We start from the raw sequence: 22,165 nt of genomic DNA, 5'->3' as shown, positions 1-22,165 counted from the left end.
ACTATCGACTCCTATCAGCCATCCCCGTTCAAAGAAGTTATAGAAAGTTAGACAAATTATACAAATTTGTCGTACTTGAACTAGATTTCAAGCTGAAGCATCGATTTCATATATTCACTTGCTTCATTTTATCCCATTGGCGCTTGAAGCTAAGGACAAATTAAGTTTGAATAGGCGATAACTTAGCAAGTAAATATTCTAGAGATTTGCGGATTTCTGCAAAAACGTCAGTTTTGAGTGCTTCAATCATGCCTTTTGGGATTTTTGTAAAAAGCAATCGAAAAAAGCTAAGGATGAAAAACTAATTTTTGAAGAACTTCCAAAGTAAATGCTTTTTATCCCTGCATCCAATAAAGATAGAAATGTCATTTGTTCGGCAAATTTGTTTGCTTTTACATTTTTTACAACTTTGCTGAAGTATCTATGTCCGTGTTTCACAACAGAAAAAAGTTATTTTTTTTTATCACAGTAAGCCATGACTAGCTTTTGACACTTTCAGATCATGGGGGATATTCGTACGAACAAAAGTTCCCAACATACTATATTGCTAAAGGGAAAGCAAAAGCTAGGAAAAAAGTTCAACTTTTCACCCTTTTGGACCACTGTGCTTGGGTGTTAACAAGGTGAGTTAAAATAGGTGATCCAGTTTTCATAGTTTGTAGAACAGAAGTGCGCGGAACGATTGGTTAGCAACTATCGCGGTTGATTGTACATTCAACAGTTTCCGCTTTGAAAATTTCGGTGATCGTCAAGGGTAACCCAGCGGGGGTGAAAAACAAATTTGAACATCAGAAAACCTCTTTTGACCAACCTTGGGTGTTATGATCGGTTCGGTCCTACTACTTCTAACCAGGGCTTCGACCGATCCTTTTTTTCTACCGCAGTCACGCCAACGCGCATTCAAGTTCACACCGTCCGTTTAGAGGTGGAATACGAATGCTATGCATAACACAACTGGCATTTTGCTCAGTCAAACGCCGATTGCACGCAGCACTACGATCGCGTTCTAAAACTTTTTGACATTTTCGTTTCGATCAAGTTGCCTTTACCGTTTGGAGCAGCGAATGACTGCAAAACAGTCAAATGACTGGCAATCACCACGCTAACGAAAAGCAACCGCACAATCGTATGATTCAATACTACAAAAAACAACCACTACATGTGCATGGAAGAAGTCGGTCGGACTCCGTCCAATACAAACGAATATTTTGCTTGCGTCCGACCGACGTCCGGGTGACAAACTATTACTGTGAGCAGCCGATTTGGAGACAAAAAGAGAAACGAAAAAATACGTCACCGTATGCTTCCAGTCAGTTTGCAGTTTATATTCTCAAAGCGCAAAGCAAAACGGGAGATCGACTGTTTGCTTTTGCTGAGATGCCGCATGAATTGTACGACGGCAGCAGCGCAAGCGACAGATTGACTGGTTTAAAAAAACAGTCAAATGATCGTTCAAAAAGCGGAGTTTGAATGCGGAAAGTTCGCATTTACGGCAGTCACATTCAACTTGCGATCCCTTTTCAAGTCCTGCTTCTAACACTCCTCTTTGAAATCCGGACGAATTCCTGCTTCATAGCGTAGTTTCTTTAGTCGAATTCGTTGAAGTGGCTTCGTGGGTACGAAGGCCAACATGAACTCTGTTGGGCAATACTCCATTTTGTTTGATCTCTCTTACAGGTGGTAACCTAAGAAGAATGTATGTGCTAACTGCCCATGGGACCACGGATACCTTCGCCAGACTTCAGCGTCCTGTCGCTAGAATCTCCGGTCCAATTCGTATCTACGAACATCTCCAATCCACCGGTCGATGCGCTCAGCTGTAGCCTGTGGTCACTGATAGAATTCTGGTAGCGCCGAATCCAATCCTGGTCGTCAGGGCAGCTCGACTTTTGCGACAAAATCGAGACACTCACCGTAATGTCTGGCCGAGTGTATATTGCTACGTCAGTAGACTCCCGATCAGACTCAGGTAATCGTGGTTGTTGGATAGCTAAATCCATCTCCTCCTTCTGCACTAGGTAGCCGCTCTGTCCAAGCTGACGCGCTGTGCCAATTTCCGGTTATATGGGGCCTCCCAAGCAGCAATGTAAGTTTTATTGTACTCTTATGGCGGTTTTCAAGGCCAATTTTGGTCTTAAAAGCCATCATAAGAGTATGATAAAATTGCTGCCAGGGCTGGTAAATCCGGATGCACTTCTTCCTACCTCTACTCCAAGGAAATGTCGAACGTCTCCCAAGTTCGCCACGTTGAAACGGGCTAGACTCTTTCGTCAACCTCGTCCCGAAATCGACTCGAAAATGATTATGTCGTCGACGTAGATGAGAATATACGACCATACACCGTTCCTTCATCGTACATATAGGCATGGTTTCTTCTGACGATGAGTTCATCGTCTATGGCTGGTCTTGGACAGTTGATTTCGGAAGGTTGTCTGCTTTGCAACCGGTGCAAACACCGTGAACGTAATCGGTGCCGTACTTCTGGATAAAACCTTAAGCGACAATTCTCGCCATGTGCCAAGTTTCCTTTCTCGTCCTTCTAGGTCTTGAATAGCCATTTGCAATCGAAAGCCTTCTTGGCTGGAGGTAATTTCAATAACTTCCACATTTGGCTATCAAACGGGGCTCGAAATTCGTCGCTGTCAAGGATGCTTCTATTGGAATTTTAAAGACCGCTGGTCTTCTTCGTCGCCCGTCGATTTCTCGCCGTGAATCCTTGCTACACCACTCGGACCAGCATCGTCAAGTTGAACTGGAGAACTATGGAACGGAAAGCTTTTGTTCGTGAGTGCAAAGTCATAGTATTCGTGTGGAATTGTGCGTTTCGGACCTGTGACTTGGGTGGATAAGAAGATTGTTGCGGAGGGAGTACCGGATATGTCATGTCAACAACAGCATCATCGGATGATTCGCCAGTGCCTGTGTCATGTATGCGAAAAGAAATCTCGCGAAATTTTTCTAAGGTCCTGAGTGACAGACTCTCTTTGGTGTCCCTCTCTTCTGGTTATTGCTGCGAAATAAATGCATTTTAACCAAATTTTTCTTAACGAATAGTTAGCTTGCGACGCCAGCAACCGATTCATGCAAAGGCGATGTATTAAAGTGCCTTTGTATCGCCGTGATAAGCGAAAGAGAAGAGACCCGAAGACAATGTTTCCTTGTTACTTACGTCCTTTTAAAAAGTTTCGCCATCGTCATCGAATCGTGATGGTAAGGCACAGCTGGTTTTTCCTGTCTTGCTGGTCGAGGAAATCCAGACTCACGTTAGTCGGAACTTGGAGTGACTGCTCGTAACTAAAGGTTGCGCGTCAACTTGGGATGACTTGTTAACATCTCGGCTCTTGACAACATTCTTCTTCATCAGATCGTACAAACGCTCATCGAAGCTGACTAGGATGTACTCCTTTGATTAAACGTCCCACTTCTTCTGCTTTTGGTTAGGAATATGTGACGCAAGCAAATGGGACAGATCAGGTTTGTGGTCGGACTAGGCCTACTTTGGCGTCAATTTGTGATCTTTGGTAGTTTGTTGTTCGGTCTGAACACCTACTACTTCTAACAGTTTTAATGCAAAATAATCAAAATAATATGAATTATCATCCGCCATCTTGGATATCAAAATGGCAGCAAACATCTAATTTCGAGCAAATGGTCCAATGTTCACGTTCACGTTCGTTTTTTTTGTGTAAAAAAATCACTCTCTCCACCGGCAGGTTCGCTAGTATCTTCGTGCGGCCATAGAAAAATGACACCCGATTTATTGAAAACACGTGTTTTTGACTGATGCCCTGATTTGACTGATGGACACACGCCCATACCCATACAAAGCCTATGTTGCACTAATATTAATAGAAGCACATTGGTTAAGGGTATATTGATTTCATCCTAAACATCGTTACGTATATGAGGATGCGACTATAATAAAAAATTGCCGTCGTGTATGACTGTGCTTTAAAAAATATTTTTTTCTCTCTTTCGTCTATGTTTTTGCTATTTCGACTTCTAATATCAGTTATACACATTACCAATTCAGTGTCGGATGTAATGTGCGTTTTCAACGGCTCCAACTATAGGCTCGTCTATAGGCACCATTCAACGATTCACCATGATCATCGCAGAAAAAAATTCAAACTAACATACCCTTTCTAGAGTTGTATCGATACAGACCGATAACACTGGGGTTCCGTATTAATTAATGAAGTAGTATTTCATCCACAGTATCACACAATTAGAGAAGGCCGACTATCAACCTTCGCGCATTCAGTCCTTCTGGTCCTTCTTCCCGAATATATCGGTGGCGGAGGGTGTGGTACGAGCGGGGGATGCTATGCTATAACAAAGTGTAGTACATATTTGCAGCTTTTATAGAGAATCATAAAAGCATGAATTCATATTTTCTGTTTCTACACGCCAGCGGGAACAGTAGGAGCAGAAGAATGAGCCAGGTCGATTCGAGTAAAGCGGGAATATAAACATGTTGGATGAGCCAGGTTTAGAATTATTGTGCAGTTCGGAATGCAAACGACCCGTAATGGTATGTTGGAACAGGGAAACCACCAGCGCTATATTTTATTTGCCTTTGTCTTTCTGGTGGAGAACGGTGGTGGAATCGTGCGGTCCTATAGAGGGTGCTGAAATTATATTTTAAAAATAGTAGACATGAGTACAAAAAAAAGACGAAAACATCCTAAGCATGCAGATCGATCAATTACAATATTGTGAGTAAAATGAAGTATAGGTTTTAGGAATTATATGAACGGTAGAGAAGAATGGGGGATTCGAATTCATTTTATGAGAAAAGTTAAAAAAACACGGCTAGGGCTATTAGTGCTTTTTTTTAATACACCACAATATGCACTCAGTAATGATTGCTTGTAGATAGATGAAAACCAAACGGTTGAATGGTTTGAAATTTTACCAGTGCTTGCGCGATACTAATTACGGCAACTAGAGATTGCGATCGATAATGGAACAAAAACGCATTTTATTGCCGGGAGCTATTAAAATAACTTTAATATATCATTTTGACTGATGTGAATGTTTTTCTTTACAAAGCGATTGTATGTAAAATCATAATTCCACAACACTCCTAGTCCGAATATTACAAAACTCACTGAAACAAAAACAATCAATCAACATCGAATGCGTAATTCTGAAAGTTCTGCCGAACTGATATGTATTGCAATGCATTTGAAGCTTGCTGTTCAAAGTGACTGTTGAAATCAGTGGTTTTTTTGCACTTTCTGCCAATAATTGTTTTTATTGAGTGAATTCTTTTTTAAAGTGTTCCAGAAAGAGTAAAGTGTTCTTGAAAAATTCTAAGGTTTATTAATTTTTGATTAATATTAATAATAAGGATTATTAATTGTTTTTACGTAGTTTTAACATTTTCCGTTTCTTAATAAAGTCTGTTACATTGTTACGGAAAAAATCCAAGAATGTGTTTCAATCACTTTCAGTGTTTGCAAATGTTTTAAATGTTCGTGCTATTCACCAGGGCTTTATGAAATTTGGAAAGTGCTCAAATTTGAAGTCAAATATATTTTTGGAGAGTGGTTTGTATTTCATATTCTCTGCAGTATTTTGGGTATCTCTGTTGAGAATCAGTCACCTCGACCTCGAGTGGACCTCGAGAGTTGCCAACATTCCTCATTCGTGTTCCTTGTGACTCACTAAAACAAATAAAACAGACTGATTCATACTCCCAGTTTCATATGAATCTTTCATATCAACAGCATGTGCTAACTCATGTAGAAAGTATAGCAAAACTATAAACAAACAAACGCCATTCCGTTGAGTCATAGGGCTGTCAAAATTCTCTAAACAATATGTGATGTGAATGTGGAATTATGGCAGTAACAGGCAACCAAGTATCTTTTTTTCTTTGAATAATATTCAACATAGTGCTTGTATCCTTCTGTAGCAGCAATTTTGATTTCTGAGGACAGTAATTTTCGTTCTTGAAAACGTGAATAATTCGTGTTAATTCGTTTAAAACTTGATGACTGTTTGTGACGACCGCAGTTTGAGTTATCATATTACACCCATAAATGTCTGCACTTGATGTGCTCAGACAACTACAGAAGGTAGGGTTCCGATTTTGCAAAAGTATAATTTGGTTTGGAAAAATGAAGTAATCAAGCAGGACGATGGATATATTTTTATCAATCTTCCGAAATTTTTTTACAAATTTTTTTTATCTTCAAAAGCTAAAAGTGGAAAATCAACAGTCAGAGGCAAAGTTTCACAGTCAAAAATCAAGAAGTCGAAAGTCAAAAGTCAAGACAAAAAGTTCAAAATAAAATCATGAGTTAAAAATCAAAAGTTGAAACTTTTTTTTATTTACTTGTATATGACTATACGCGGTCATGATGTAAACTATTTTAGGAAAAAAGGAACTGTCTGATGCGAAGAATGTTTATTTATTAGTTGAACTGGAAAATTTCTATATAGACCAAATTTATATCGGGGCAATGGCAGGTGTGGTTCGCACTTACGCTCTCTCAGCGGGTACCCGAGTGTTTTGCTAACTAAACTACCGCTACTCGCTATATTTATTAGTCTAATACCGAATTTTGTTTTATTCTCCCTTATACAGGACGGATAGAATTGGGAGAATAAAACAAAATTCGGTATTAAACTACTTAAAGGGGCATAGTACCGTTTCAATTTTAAAAAATTGATTTTTTTTACTTTAGTTATTATTGATTATCAAACAATTGATCAAACAATTAGTCTAATTAATATGATTATTTCAATAGTAAAAGAATTTCGATGCATAACATTTATTGTATTTGTTAAAATATTTTTATTTACTGTCATATTTTTATATCATATATATCTGGAAATTTTGAAAAATAATTCTTAGCAACATGTGTTACAATTTAGATAAAAGCATATCAAGGCCTGTTCAGAATCAGATATTGACTACACACTTAAAAATTTTTACCGAACACCGCAATTTTTTGACGAAATTAGAACTGCTGAACGGTCGGTAAAAATTTCGGTGATGGATATCAACATTTTCGGACCTATAGTAACGTTTAGCATCACCGAAATTTTTACCGAACATTCGGCAGTTCTAATTTCGTCAAAAAATTGCGGTGGTCGGTAAAAAAAATTAGTGTGTAGAATAAATCTAGTTAGAATTTCTGTAATTTTAACCACTAGCAGCCGCTCATTTATAACAACGGTTGTTATTATTTATCTAATTTATAACAACCGTTGTTGGTAACTAACTAGTCCATTGGTAACATAACATGTTATAATTTTGTTAGTTCCTCCTGAGCGGGACGGGGGTAACTGAGAAGAGGGACTGAGATGTCATATTGAAGAAAAAGTTTTGTTTGTTAAGGAAATCAAAATAGTGTGGTTGAAAAAAGGGGAGGAGATTCTTGACAACTCGAGCAGCACAGTTGTTATAAAGTTGTTACAGCGATTGATATATAACTAATACAAGTCATAAACAAGTTGTTACAACTTGTAATCCATTCAATGAGGGATGAAGGTGAAAGGGATGAGGTGAACATTGACAAGTGGGAGTGGAGAGTGAAGCAAAAGGGTTTTGTTTCTTGCATTATGAGAATTTCCGTTACACTAGCAGATGCACAACTGGCTGAGAAACAAAGGGGCTCCAAGTAACATCGGGACTCAGCTGGTATACATCTAAAATGATTAAAAAAGGGAATATAACGTGATACATTTCTTTTTTATTCCAAACTCTACCAATTAAGACATCTGCAATTCTAAAATCAATATGGATAATAACGAGTCGGATAATGGGCTGTATTCGGACCTATTAGATTTTAGGCGGTTTCGGCTACGTAGACGGCGGACTGAAAACGAATCTTATAACATTGCGCACAACTGTGTATTGTATATCTTTTTGTTATGTAGCCCTGATTTAGGTTGCTTACATATTGCGGTGCTTTTCTCTAAATTCTGCAAACCACACCCTCCCTCCTTGAAAGAATAGTGTAATATTGCGAAATAATTTCGATGTTTCAAGTCGGGTGATTTCAGTTTTGGACAGTAAAAAAAGTTCGAAGACGAAGAATGGGAGCCATGACTCGATGGAGTACCGAATCAAATGCAAACAAGCTTGCTAAATCATTGGAAGTGACACAATAAGCAGTTTCTGTGTGATCAACATTCTTGAGACTGATTAAAAGCATGACAATTGGGTACCTGAACTGCAGCCGAGAGATGTTGAAAAGCTGGCGATTTCATTTGAGCTGATCGGTACTATGTGTAAGAGAAAAAGGGCCCGAACACACGAAAGGACGTGATCGAATTATCCTACTGCATGACAATGCTCGACCTCATATCGCAAATCGTTAAAAAAATGTTTGGGAACGCTCTAGTGGGATATTCTATCGCACCCGGTGTATTCCCCGGATGATGCACCTTCTAATTACTGCTTGTTCTGATGGGTGCAACACGATTTTGTAGGTCATCGGATCACTTCTTTTGGAGAGATCTAAAATAGGCACAAAACTGGAATCACGTCGAAAAATGAAATGAAAAGATATCAACGGAATCCCGAAAGTGTGTTGTAGTGTTCATCTTCGATAGTGAAATGGTGGTATTTGAAGCCAATTTCATAATGGATTTGAATATTTGCAACCTTCATTTTTTTCTTTCGTTTGACCGTAGCACAGTTTATTGAATCATTTAAATAGTTGTTTACCGTTTTACAAGATCTACTGCAGTGATTTTTCTAATTGAATAGCTTTCTTTTTTACTTAATTTAAACTTTATTTATTGCGTTTCGGGAACGGTTCGATTTGTTATCGGGTACCGCCATCCGGGGTGAGATTGTATCACGGGGGTGAGATTGTACCAAAAACCAAAAATGTTTATTTGTGAAAATTTATTATATCTGTAGAAACTGGTGACCTAAATTCAAAATGATGATGAACATAACATATTTATTCATAACTTAGAATGGAACACAGATAATATTAGCAAAATATTTAGCCTAAACAGTGTTTAAAAGTTCGCGATCAAAAATACTCGGAAATAACGCATGTAAAAAATATCCCGCATAAAGCAACCCAAACAAGAAATCGCATCAACTTGCTATTTTGAAGGTATATAAACTAATCATTTACAATGTATTGAAAAGTTATTATGCGTTGGATAAGTTTTGATTACGAAAATAATATTTTTCGAAACTTTGTACTTTTCGAGCTTCACGGGGGTGAGATTGTGCCAAGCCATAATGATCGATCCATTTTGTGGATTTCACATACACAACCAAAATACGTCAGTATACACCAGTACACTCACATTCTTTACTGTTGAGCACAATATTTTGACAGATTAGATTGCATCATCCATTTTGGAGCAAACAGCATCATAGGTCTGCTAAATAATTTAAACTAATTTTTTGTATGGTGCGTTGTTTTTGGCCTACCCCCTGCCCCTAATAGTCCACCTAGTTCATGAACGGCCCCATATGAACTACTTTATACTGATATTTATGTGTATTGTTTATAAACATGCTAATGTTCACTGTTAAGGTTTTTAGCTTAACTTTATGTTTTTGGCATAATGTCACCCCCTAGAAGGGGTGAGATTGTGCCAAAATTCAAGCACTTCCAGTAAAATTAGGTTTCATGGTAACTAAACCATCTCTACGGTAGTTGTTAATTGAATAATTTAGTATATATTGACAGGTTTGAAATCAACTTAGTTCCTAAATTGTGTGTATACTGAGCTAAAGAACAAAAACATATGCTTTTTTGGCACAATTTCGCCCCGGATGACGGTACCGTATTTGCTCATGATTTAGAGATGGTTTGGCTTGACATGTTTTTTTCACTGCAAAGTTTATTTCTTGTACGCTAGTTAAGGTTGTACAACATTTTCTTAGCTCACATGGCTATGCTTCTGCGGAAGATTCTTCTCATTCCTCTTATATCAAGAAGATACTCACTCTGCTAGGTTGGTATGAAATGATAGCTACAAAGAGATAAAATATATTAGCGCTATTTATATCCAGTCTAGTTGCAATTTCCGTGCAATTCTTCGTATCGCCTTCGCATTACAGCAACATGGAGCAGCATTTGGGGCAAAAACGATGGTAAAGCAGATATAAATATACATTTCTATAGTAACAATATTATTTTTACTGTTGTGTGTGCGAGACAATTAGTTGTATTTGTTTTCAAAAAATTCGATTATAGCCATATTCTCGTCATCGTCACGCATCTGTGATTTCTACGAATGAAAGAACATATTTACGAGCAATATACGGAGATTTTTCTTTCATATTTTCTTCTACAGGAACATCTCGGTGAGCGTGATGGATTATGGCCATAAATCAAAACTGCGCTGCTGTTGCTCCGCCTGGTAAAACCAGCACTGGTAAGTATCAGAAAAGCTCCCACAAAAACCGTGTAGAGATTTTTAATGATTCACAAAAATTCAAGAATGCACTTTTATGTACCTACCCTTCTACTAAAAAACCAATCGATAAATCAGCCAAGTCTCTACATACCAGACTTTGTAGCGTATCGGAGACTCTGAATGGCGTTGGCTGTTTTCAGCTCAGCCCATCTGTAGCAGAATTAATTGGCTAATTAAGAGAAACACAATTAAACTCTTCAGTGGAATTCTCCTCAACTGCAGCATCTAACGCCATTGCCGCCTTCGGATACAATAGCAGTCTCGTGTTTTTCCCACACCCCCTCTTGGCACTCGAACCGCGGGCGCCGATCACCGCCACAAGGAGGCTGAAGAAATTTCCACCGGCTAGGCATAGTACTAGGCACTTTTCGTTCTCGATTAGCACGGTGAACCGAAACTTTTAACCACAATCGAGTGATTGTTGGTGTCGTTTTGCGTTCCAGTTCAAGATTATTTTTTTCCTTCACCAGATTACACCAGAGCTTGGTGTGGAAATTGCATAGGGTGAAAGAGCAGCGAGAAGAAAAAATGCGAACACATAGCAATTAGCTTTTAATTAGGGGGAAAAGTGCTCGCAAATAGCAATGAAATGGCGATACCACCCTCGACCGTGGCCGGTGTAGATTTTCGAACTTTTTAAAACCCGGAAACATTTTCACTTGATTGACAATTTCTATGGAAGGTAAAAGGGGTCTTCCGCTCTTATATTTATACTTATAATATGTTTCACTGCTCAACGGTGAGATTTACAGTACAGTATTCAGTCCGGATAATCGACATTCTACTGTAAAATCACAAACTCTGTTTTAAAATCATCACCAGCAACCGCAATAATCACCTATGTAACTAGCATTTCCCTGGCACACGGCAGAGCCCGGGATATGAAACCTGCCCGTTGGCGTTGGTGCTTTCTCCGGGAGTGCACTAATTTCCAAATTAAACAGAACTTAATACCCTTTGAGATTTGCACCGTCGGCGTTGGTAATGCTGGTCGGATTGTACAAATCTACAAAACTCGTTTTGTGACAACCCACTGAATTCGGAGTATCAAATCGTAGGCTCCAGGCAGCAGCAGCAGAAAAGTTGTCCAAACGACCGGCTGGCGTGTAAGTGAGTGTCCTCTTTTTACACCCCAGCGGGAACAGTAAATACGAAACGAGCTTTTGAATGGACTTGGCTAGCGGAATACCTAATATACCCAAAAGAACAGTACAGGAGATGCAGGTGTGGACACACGAATCCAAGATTATCCTGGGATATTGCCATCCGGGGCAGCCAGCGCGCGGTTGGTAGTGTCCTGCGCTGCGGTGCAACCACACAGTTTGAACAAGGATTTATGAGCTGCAACAAAGTGAACAAGATGGTAGCACTGCAGGTTGAATTCGATTCACTGTTAGGGTAGTAGACGAGCATAGAGTCGAAAGGGGGTTTCCACTGCGGTGAATCTAGTGATGGGGGTTGTCTTGGATGCTAGTTAAACCGGATTGGAATGTACGTTCAAATTCCGGCATGCCTGCGAAGTTAGTTAAAACGGTGAGCCTTTTATTTAAGCGTTTGGTGGAATGACGGTTGCAACGATAAATGCAGTTGAAAATTTTGTGGTTTTGTTGAGCTTTGTTGGTGTAGTTTCCCACTAACTAAAATATCTGGCATTGAATGACACTTGGTTTGGTGACGTTGTCTTACACGTAACCGTATACGTTCGTATATCGTCCGGATTTGTTCAATTTCTCTACAAAAACATCGATGTTCTATCTGACTAACCCAATAGTCACGGTTCACTCGTCCAAAAATTCTATATAGGTAGTGACCATCGGTTCCAGTTGCAACCGTGATGCTTTTTCTTTATCGTTTACCATCGCACTATTATAGCTAGGACTTAGGTTGCTCTAAAGAAAATCAGTTAAATTTTATCATTCTAAAACACTCACCCGAAAAAAGTTCAAATATTTTCTATTAACCCTAGGCAAGTGTTCGGGGAAAAAAACTCCCAGCAACAAAGTTGAAGCAGTTGAACTACCCTAACCTGGCAGTCTTACGCCACAAGGCACTGGCACAGGCCACTACCGGCGATTGTGGGTCCAGGGCCCAGACAGGCGAGTGAAGTCGAACGTCGTCGACGACGACGACGACGACGACGGTTCAGTCAGTCAGAATTGTAAATAGAGTGTTCAATATTGATTTTTCGCCCACCCTTCGTCCGGTACGGACGGTTTGCGCGATTCGGTTTGCACCTTCGATGCTCACCATTCCGTCGTCGTTCGCCGATTGGCGATGTGTAGTATTTGCATATTGTAAAATTGGAAAAAATAAAGCTTGAGACATAAGCAGCGCTTGAATGCTGCTGCAGGCGACAAACAAATATACCGGAATGCGCCGCCCTAGACGGCAGGCGGGCAGGCAGGAGAAACGTACAGTTTCTCCAGTATACATAACCTAAAACTTCGTGTGAGTGTTTACAGCGAAGGGGGGTTGGCAGATGATGAAAAATTTAATATGGGTGGTGTTCTGTTTGGAATTGGAACGACCAAGAAACACGGCTGAGAAGAGATTGACCTACTCACTGTAGCAACTAATTGAGCAGCTTATGAATGGTTTCAGCTGTTGATTCCAGACTAGATATTGACCTAAGATCCCAATTGAAAACCGTTAAGTGAAAGTTACACTTATTTTGCTTCCATCTAGCAAAGATGAAATCGTTTACAGCTGATTCTACGGGAGGAAAAATACAATTTGGTCGCTCATTCCAAAACTGCTACGAGGTAAATTTATTCTCTGAATTCAAAGTTCAACTTTCGGGTGAACACAGATTCCAAAACAACTGATATGTATACAGCTCGAAATGCCGACTGTTTCGTACAGCCGGCAGCCTTAGTAGCAGCAGCAGTAGTAGCAGCAACAGTAGATATAGCAATCGAAGTGTGATCAATTTGAGCGAATTGTTGCTGGGAAACTAATTGAATCCATTTAACTAATTGACTTGTTTCATGATCACAAGCAAGCAGCAGTACCGTTTATCGGCGAGCCAAGAGCCAAGAACGCATCTGTTGTTGACTAGTAACGTACGCAAAGTGAATAAGTTCAAGCTGGCGATTTTTGTTGTCAAAACTTAATCTCTGATTACAACTTGGTTCGACCCATGCACCTTCCAGCATTGGACAAAAGATAGGAGTCACAACGACAACTTGTTAACCATAGCTACCTATTACCCCCCCTTCCTTTCCACCCTTCCCCTTCATTCCCGAAAAAATCCTTCTTCATTACTTTCCCTTACCGTCCCTTCATCAATTGTAGAATCATCGTTTCAAAATAAATATTAATCTTACGGTTATTTACTGGCACAATCTCAAGCTGTATGCTAGAGGAGCTGTTATTCCTTTGGTGGTTTCTGAAACAAGAACATAATTTTAGTGCCTGTTGACATGTTTTAATTGATAAAATCTTACAGCAAATATGGTGGGGAATGCTAGAAGTATCCGTTTCTTTACAGCTGGAAACAAACCACCATGCTTCTCCATCGTTTTATTAAAACTTTTTATAACATGGGTAGTAAGATAAGGTATTATTCATTTTGAAAGTTTTATTATATAAAAATTAAAAATGGGGATCTAGTTTGGTATTTAAAGGGTGAGTAGTAATAACTGTCACTAAAGTAAATGGTCACAAAAATAAGACACTTGCATAAATTTCAATTTTGAGTGTATTTCGTGTTCGATATATTTCGTGGATATATCAAAACATTTGTCTTAAATTAGTCCAGTTCTTTCTCCCTGTGCCTTAATTAGCAGTCGAAATCGTTGTTGAAAAGCATTACAGCTGGCTCGCACGATATCCTAAGGCATTCCATCCCAAATTTTATCCAAACGTTGCTTGAAACTATCCATAGTCAATCCTTGGGTGATCCAAAGTTTTCCTAACATGCAACCCCATGCATAGAAGTCGAGAAGTCAGGTAAAGAGGCAGGTCACTCTTTCGAAAACATAAAATCCGCAAAATTGTCCTCACACCAACCCTGTGATAGCTATCGCCTGGTGAGACGGTGCAGAATCTTGTTGGAAGCAGTAGGTGCATTCTTTCTTTTTTAACGATGGAAAGCAAATGGAATCTTGGAATCATTATCAATGCAATATTTAGTGTAATATTTAGTGGTGCATATATCCAATCATTTTATTGGTTGTGGTGATCCTGGAGTAGGAACATTTTTTCGTCCGTAAACAAAATTTAACAATCACCATGCCGCTTGAGCAACTGCCGACATCTTTCGATTCTTGCAATCTTCTGCTGTTCAGTCAAACGGTGCACCCGTTATTTTTTTTGTATGAAATCAATCGAAAAATGAAGTGAAATTCCCAGTTCCTTGGCCATCTTGCATCCCGACTGATCTGGTTTCAGTCTAAATCGCTCTTTTACTTGTTTGATAGCTTCCGGTTTGGGGAGTATTTTCCAAGAACCGGTTTTCTTGTGTCGCTAGATGGTACAAAAGATGAATCCTTCGTTTATTCTGAGTGGCTTCAGTTTTATAAAAATATCGCACGGTCGCAAATTTTTCAAAAACAGAATTATCATAAGTTCCCTTTTTGCGTCCACGTTTTGGCCACGACTCTCAAACGAATGAAAATTTAACACAAACTTGGAAGCTGTGTTGACATTTGAATACTAAACGAAATGTCTAAACGAAAAATATGCAGACACATTTGTGATTAACCCATTTTTAATTAAACACGTCCTAACAACACTGACTTGTTATTATTCACTCGGTATAGTCTTTTAGTAAACATTTCGGGCAACCGGTCTTCGGTGTTACTGATTTAAGACCTAAAAACTAGATTTATCTGAATATGTTTCAAAAACTTTTAAGACCTAAGCATCGCAGAGCAAATATTTTTGAATGAAAACGAAAGCAGCTATTTTAAGCAGTCTAGTCGTATCACTGATAGTTTTACCTTTTTATAAGCGATGGGTTGACTAAGTGCATACCAATCTACTTGTTAACTTTAATTCTTCAAGCTATTACCACTGAAGGTCACTATAATTAAGCTAAACTTCGGATTTTTTTACATAAAAAATTGAAACCCTGGAATTAATTTTAATCAACACGAAAGCAGTTTAGCACCAAGGTGCTTTCCTACGCAGTCCAGAATTATACTGACTTGTCCCAATTTATCATTGTCAGGGTTGGTCCGATCATTTTGACTCAATTTTGATTCATTTTACAGTACCGTCTCAGCCGAGCAAAATTTGACAAAGTGATAAAGGGTGTCCCACATGAAATTGCATCACCGAAGAAACGCTGTAGAAAATCACCTAATTGACCGATCCTTTTCCAACTTTCAGACAATAAAATATAACCCATTAGAAAGCTTTTGGCACATTTATTTCAATCAGCTTCTTCTGTACGAAAGCCCACTTTTTCTTCATGTCTTCCTCTGGTTTGACCTCCTTGGGATGTGCTTCCGTAGTGCCTGCTACATAATAGCCCAGTATTTTTCGATGGGCCTTAGTTCCGGTGCTTTGGGGGAGGGGGGGAGGGGGGATTCATGTCTTTGGGTACGAAGGTAACCCCATTGGCTTCATACCACAACCATACTCCAGGACATCCTTTGAATAGTGGCACGAAGCTATATCCGGCCAGAAGATCGTAGGGTCCTTGTGTTGCTTCAACAGAAGAAGTAAAAGCTTCTGTAGACACTCTTTGAGGTAGATCTGCCCGTTTACAGTTCCGATAGTCACGAACGGAGCACTCCGTTTGCCACATGAGCATGTCGCTTGCCTAACCATGTATTTCTTGGCATATTTTGAAAGTTTCTGCATCCTTACTTCCTCAGGAATATCAAACTTGTACTGCCCACTGCCTGGTGAAGTACAATAGCCCCGGAAGTTGCCCGAAGTCCGCCTTGACGTAAGTCTCATCATCCATGATGAGAGAGTTGAGGATTTTCCAGGTGTTTGCGCAAAATAAACATGCTGGTTCTGGATAGTGCAGATCAGACCTCCAGTAATTGCAAAGCTGGAACCACCAGTCGCCTTACTGCGACCAACCGCCGCACCGTTGCAGCCACAACCCATACCAAGGTAACCACCGCTCGCTTAACTGCAGGCGTGCAACTGCAGTTACTGGCGTGATGGAAGAAGCTGCTACATTCAACAGTCAAAAGTCCATCCCTCGTAGCTTACGGTATATTTCAGTAAGCAATTGAGTGTCAGTTAACATTTGCGATATTTCGTTAGACTGCTGCGATGATTCATCTCTGCACCCAAGAATGTTTCATGATACCTAAATCAATCAAGTGCACTTCTATAAATAATCGTTCTATAAATAAACATTTATTTAGTTACAAACTACAACGCTGATTAACAGTCGAATAGAACAATTCGTCGTAAACTTTCACGCTGATTTAAAGTACGGCCGGTGCTTTCGTTGAACTTTGTTAAACAGAGTTCAAAAAAAGTTTCTTAAGTCCTTATCGTGAACTTAAAAGTTGTTTTGAAGGGAACTTTTTAGTTTCTAACAAATATTTAGCGGTACTTAAGTTCGGTTTATACGTATAGTTATATTATATTAAATTAAGCAGCCATAAAGTTCCGCGGAACTAATAGTGAAAAGTGAACCAAATGTGAACTTCTGAGTTCGTTTTTTAAGTAAAATTCGAACTTTTGGTTGCTCGGGATGTGCAACATGCGCGTTTCGGGAACACCTTCGAGTCCTTTGGAATCGCGCAGAGGGTTGCGGCAAGGGGATGAACTATCCTGTATCTTGTAAAATGAACAACCTTCAGCAAGAGTAGGCAACTCCTAGTCTAAGCAAATGGCCTCTACATCATTACTAAAAACCTTGGATTCTTTCCAAGGAAAAAATCTATGCCAGGCTAAAAACAGAGTCTAGTAGGATTGGGTGTATACATAACGGGTGGCAACTAAAATTTTGGAATTTTTTTCTCAAGCTGTCAAAAAAAGACAAAGATACATGAAGAAGATCTGATTTACCGAAATTAAAGATACATTATCCATCCTCTATCCGGCCAAAACACGTATTGTCCATCTGCATGATGTTTTTGTAGAAACGGGATCAAACTTTTCTTCAAACATCCGTCTGGTGCATCTTAACTGATAGCCAGACTAGAGGGCTTGTTGTTGAAGAAACGAGAAAGAGAACGATGTCCTTCTGCGTCCATAATTTTTGCTGGTCTTCCACTACCTTGTTTGCGAATAGTTGTTGGGCATCTAAGGATATGGTAAACAGTCGAAGCCGCAACACATTTGCTTTATAAAAGTTGTAACGTATACCTTTTGCCGAGATTTCTGCGGCAGTTCGCAGAAATGTACAACGCGCTCCCAAAATGCTTCTTGTTCCGACGCCATTTTTAGCAAAACTGGGCAAGCATAAACAAAACAAAAAATATTAACAAAAAGAGGAGAGAGAGAGCTAACACATACATACTCTCATTTCTCTCTGAGCTCGGTTGTTGTTGAGCGTAAGGGCCGTGAAAAAATTCCAAAATTTTAGTTGCCACCCGTTATACACAAGTATATAGACATCAATGCGTCGAAAACCAAATATATGACAGGAAGAGGCTCTAGAGAAAATAATGTGTGCTTCCCACGGACAGTGACTATTGACGGCGCTGAACTTGAAGAGGTTGATGAGTTCGTATATTTGGGATCTTTGGTCACCGCCGACCATAACACGAGTTGGGAGATTCAACAACGCATTCAAGTTAGAAATCGAGCTCAATTTTCTCTCCGCATGGCGTTTCAATCAAGGAGAATACGCCGCTGCACAAAACTGACGATGTACAAAACGCTAATCAGACCGATAGTCCTCTACCGACATGACCAACCTCTACCGACCAACGAGCTAGATGGCTCGACCAGGTTGAAACCGATTTGCGTGTTTCGTGACGCTGACGAATTGGCGACGAGTAGTAGGGTGGCTATAGGCTTATGTCTACGTGCGAAGTTCTAAAAAATTGCTATTATTTAAACTGATGTTTGTCAAAACGGAACCAGTGAATATCGCTGTGCCAAATGTGTCTCGTTGCATGGGAGTGTAATGCTAGATGCAAAGCATAATATTTTGAACTTCTAATCGTATTTGAGGAGACAGCTGCTAATTTTCATTAAGAAGGAATTCTTTACCTGAAGAGTTTTTTTTTTCAAATATTATTGTGACACCAATTTTGTGACAATTAGAATTACCTGAAGATTTTTATGATAAAATTTATGTTGGGATGAATGATTCGGTTGGGATAGAAAATTTAAGTATAAATGTTACAAGATACGAGAAATTATGTAAACCTTGCTGTGTATGATTAATAGGCGACTCGTTCGTCTTAAGATTTAAATCCTTAGTTTATGACGACACAGTTACGGACCCCTTAAACACCAAGCCAGCTAGCACCCTCCTCTGAATGTGGAAAGTTTCCACCTCTGAGTGCCGCACCATTTGATACAAGAAGTATGATGAATAGCCCTTATCAGTGACATAAATTTGATAAGGCAACAGCACAGACGCTATTGGCAGTGATAAATAGTGCACAAGCAATGCAACCAATTCGAGTACAGTCCGATGCATAAAACTGACTAGATTGCTCACTTGGACGGACCCATTGATGTACATCAATGTGTGCATACCGTATTTTCCTCTACCGACGCGTCGTCCGACGCCTTTCCAATTATGTGCTTGCTAGTCGGGCAATCCCGGAGACCCGGACGGAATGCATCAGGGTAAAGAACGGAATTATCGACCCGATGAGAGTCGTCTAATTAAATAAATTTTCAAAACCGATTTCAAATTACATATTTGCGGCTTTGTAATCGATTTGAATGCCTCTCTTGAAATCAATATTCTACAAAACGGATTAAAAATAGCACACATGCTAGTTCAGGTTCATTTCCCCTATATTTGAACCTTCTGAAAGCGAGAAATGATGACTCAAGTACTGTGTAAAGCTTGCTGTATATTGCCAAGAATACGGGCCGATAGAAGAAGAGACGGTTAAGAACGGGCTGTGATTAACAATGTATTCAGCATTTAATATGATCTGTTGCGCATGTGGTAACCCAGAAATATGTAAACAGAGCAAACATTTCTAGCAGCTATTCTTCTTCATATATTCAATCTTCAAAGCATTACTTCAATGTCGTTTGGCGATGACGAAACTGTTGTGCAACAGCAGTTGTTTAGTTCAAATTCTCAGATTTACGTTAGGATTTTGCTATCTGGATAGTGGAAAGGCCGTTTGCCTCTGCAGCTGTATCATGTGAAGCTAAGGGGGCATTTTTGGCTTCATGCCAAATTGCATTTCCAGTAGCAATCTGCATGGAAGGGTCATGTAGTGTTTTGCAAAGAATAGATAAGAGGTCACAAATAAACAAATCTTATTATACAATATTCAGATTTCTGACAAAATTTAAAGCTGAAGTTGATTGTCTTAATTGTACAAACGTGAATTGGTAAATCAGATTAGACTGTATAGCAAAAATGTTACCCAATGATGATTCTGGTTTCTCATTTGCTTCAGCTTTGTTTTTTGTTTGGAAAACTGTGAAAATGTTGCTAAACATTGATCACGTCGTAGTATCAAGATGCGTCTGGATGACGCATTATCCAAACAAAGCGCAAATATTTAAAAGACAAGCCGTATCCTGGTATTAGAAATATTCTAAATCTACCATTGCTGTAAAACCATAACCCATTCAAATATTTGCTAGCCATTCACTTACACCCGGCTATGTCGTCCAAATTTCTTTTGTCGAAGAGCCAAAACTCAAATGGGAAGATAAAAACAAAGTTCAAAATTAGTAAAAACATCATAACCCAGCGTAAACAGCAAACACTGGATTGTTATCAGATTCCGAGAGTGAACCGACAAATGCGCAAAATGATTTTTGTTTAAAATTGAATAAAAATAAAGCATCCAGCAATAACCAATAACCAATAACCCAGAGCTGTTTATGTTGGATTGATATTCCCGTCGAATCAGTTCCATATCAGAAATATGAGCATGAGTGAACTTTATCGAGTTGGAGAAAGCACACTCTTATGTGGAAGCAGTTTTTTGTCGAAATGTTTTGGTATATATTAAAAGTTAAAATTAAAAACACTGAGCAATTCTTCGCTTTGCTCCGCAAAAAATTTAAAGAGTAATTCTACTCTACGATGAAGATTTTTTTTAGTCAAAAGTTAAAGTAGTTGAAGGATGTTTTCAACTGAATGCATCAAACAGAATAGTATAAATATTGTTACCGAAAAGCAGAGCAAAACCCCAAAAATCACAACAAATTATTGACTGTATCTTACGCAGATACGTTCATTTCTTTCGAATCCGGCATAAAACACATGCAATTGGAAAAATAAAGCATCCCAAAAACAGTAGAACAGCGGCAGAGCCGCAGCTCGGCAGCAAACCGAGCCCAGCCCAGAACGAAGCGGCGGAAGAATTATTGTCCCAAATATTTGCATTCAAAACAACTGTAGCGTTAATTGGAATTTGGTTGGCATCGCAGACCGAAAAATCATCCAACCAAACACTGCGGTGCGCTGCAGCAGCCAGCGCCTTCGTTCGCCCAGCTAGAATCGGTCCGGAAGCCAGCTGCCTGAGAGCTGGCCGGTCGGGTGGCGTCGTGGGGAAGGCAAAAGTAGGGCAAAATTTATACTCCCGCGTCATTCGCAGCGCACCAGCCAGCCGGCCCAGCCTTCGCAGCATCAGCGCGACTATATCGCGCCCCGGGCGAGAAAAACTGATCAATCCTTTCATTCAATATTCATGCCCTAATCCATTTCCCCGCTTATCTGCACCATAACCGTTCGCCGGCGCGTCCTGCTCGCTACCATGGGGAGCTATCGAAAGGGGAGATTCTACGAGTGGGATACAATGTTTACGGATCGTTACGAAGAGCCCGCCCTAGAAATTGGCGCTAAATTTGAATGGCAACACTTGGTGTGTTTCTTTTATCCGAAAAGAAAAGAAAAGAAAAGTTTCAAACTGTTACGCAATGTTCAAAACGATCTTATTTTTTTATCGAATACCGTTCGGTTATGACCGTAACCTTTTTATTTCAACGATTCTTAATCAATTAGGAATATTTTTTAAAGCTGGTTTTCGGATTTGAAATATCAACAGAAGAAGATTTTCATTCACACAATCCAAAACCAAGTTAACGACAGTTTCTCCTATTTTAAAACAATGTTTTTGTCGTCAAGTCCATTCCGTATCTACGCTTAGTAATGTATTGCAAGCATTGATTCCGAACCTTCGCTTGTTTTCTCCTCCCTTCGACAGATCGATATACAACCAACATGCATTTAAGAAATTAGAAACAGAAGACGACACTCTTTCCGAGCGACCGACCGACAGAACATATGCGCCCGCTCTAGACTCTGGAGCCGGGTTTCGCCTGCCTGCCTGCAACGGTGGGAAGGTAGTGAAGTGATCCTTCTCTGTCAGAGGTCGAAGGTTACACCAGTTCCTTTCCAGTTGTGCATTCCTTTGTCCGGTTCGGCGTACAGTTGCATTGTTGTGTAAATGTCTGTAGGGTTTCTTGAATCGTGTTGCTCTGCCATCGGATGGCGGCCAAACAAAAGTTACGTTTTAGCATACAAACAAAACAGTAACGCTGTCATTATGGCCGACACGGTGTGCGTATCGGGAAGCGGGAGGGACGTCACAGCAAGAGACATTACCAATTCTAATTTTCTTCGACGACCTCTCGGGTTGGCCTCCACTTTCAGTTCGATCAAATAAAATTTTCG

Source organism: Sabethes cyaneus, chromosome 3, assembly GCF_943734655.1.
Source record: "Sabethes cyaneus chromosome 3, idSabCyanKW18_F2, whole genome shotgun sequence".
NCBI classification, from domain to species: Eukaryota; Metazoa; Arthropoda; class Insecta; order Diptera; family Culicidae; genus Sabethes; species Sabethes cyaneus.
Note: the sequence above shows the minus strand (reverse complement) of the source record.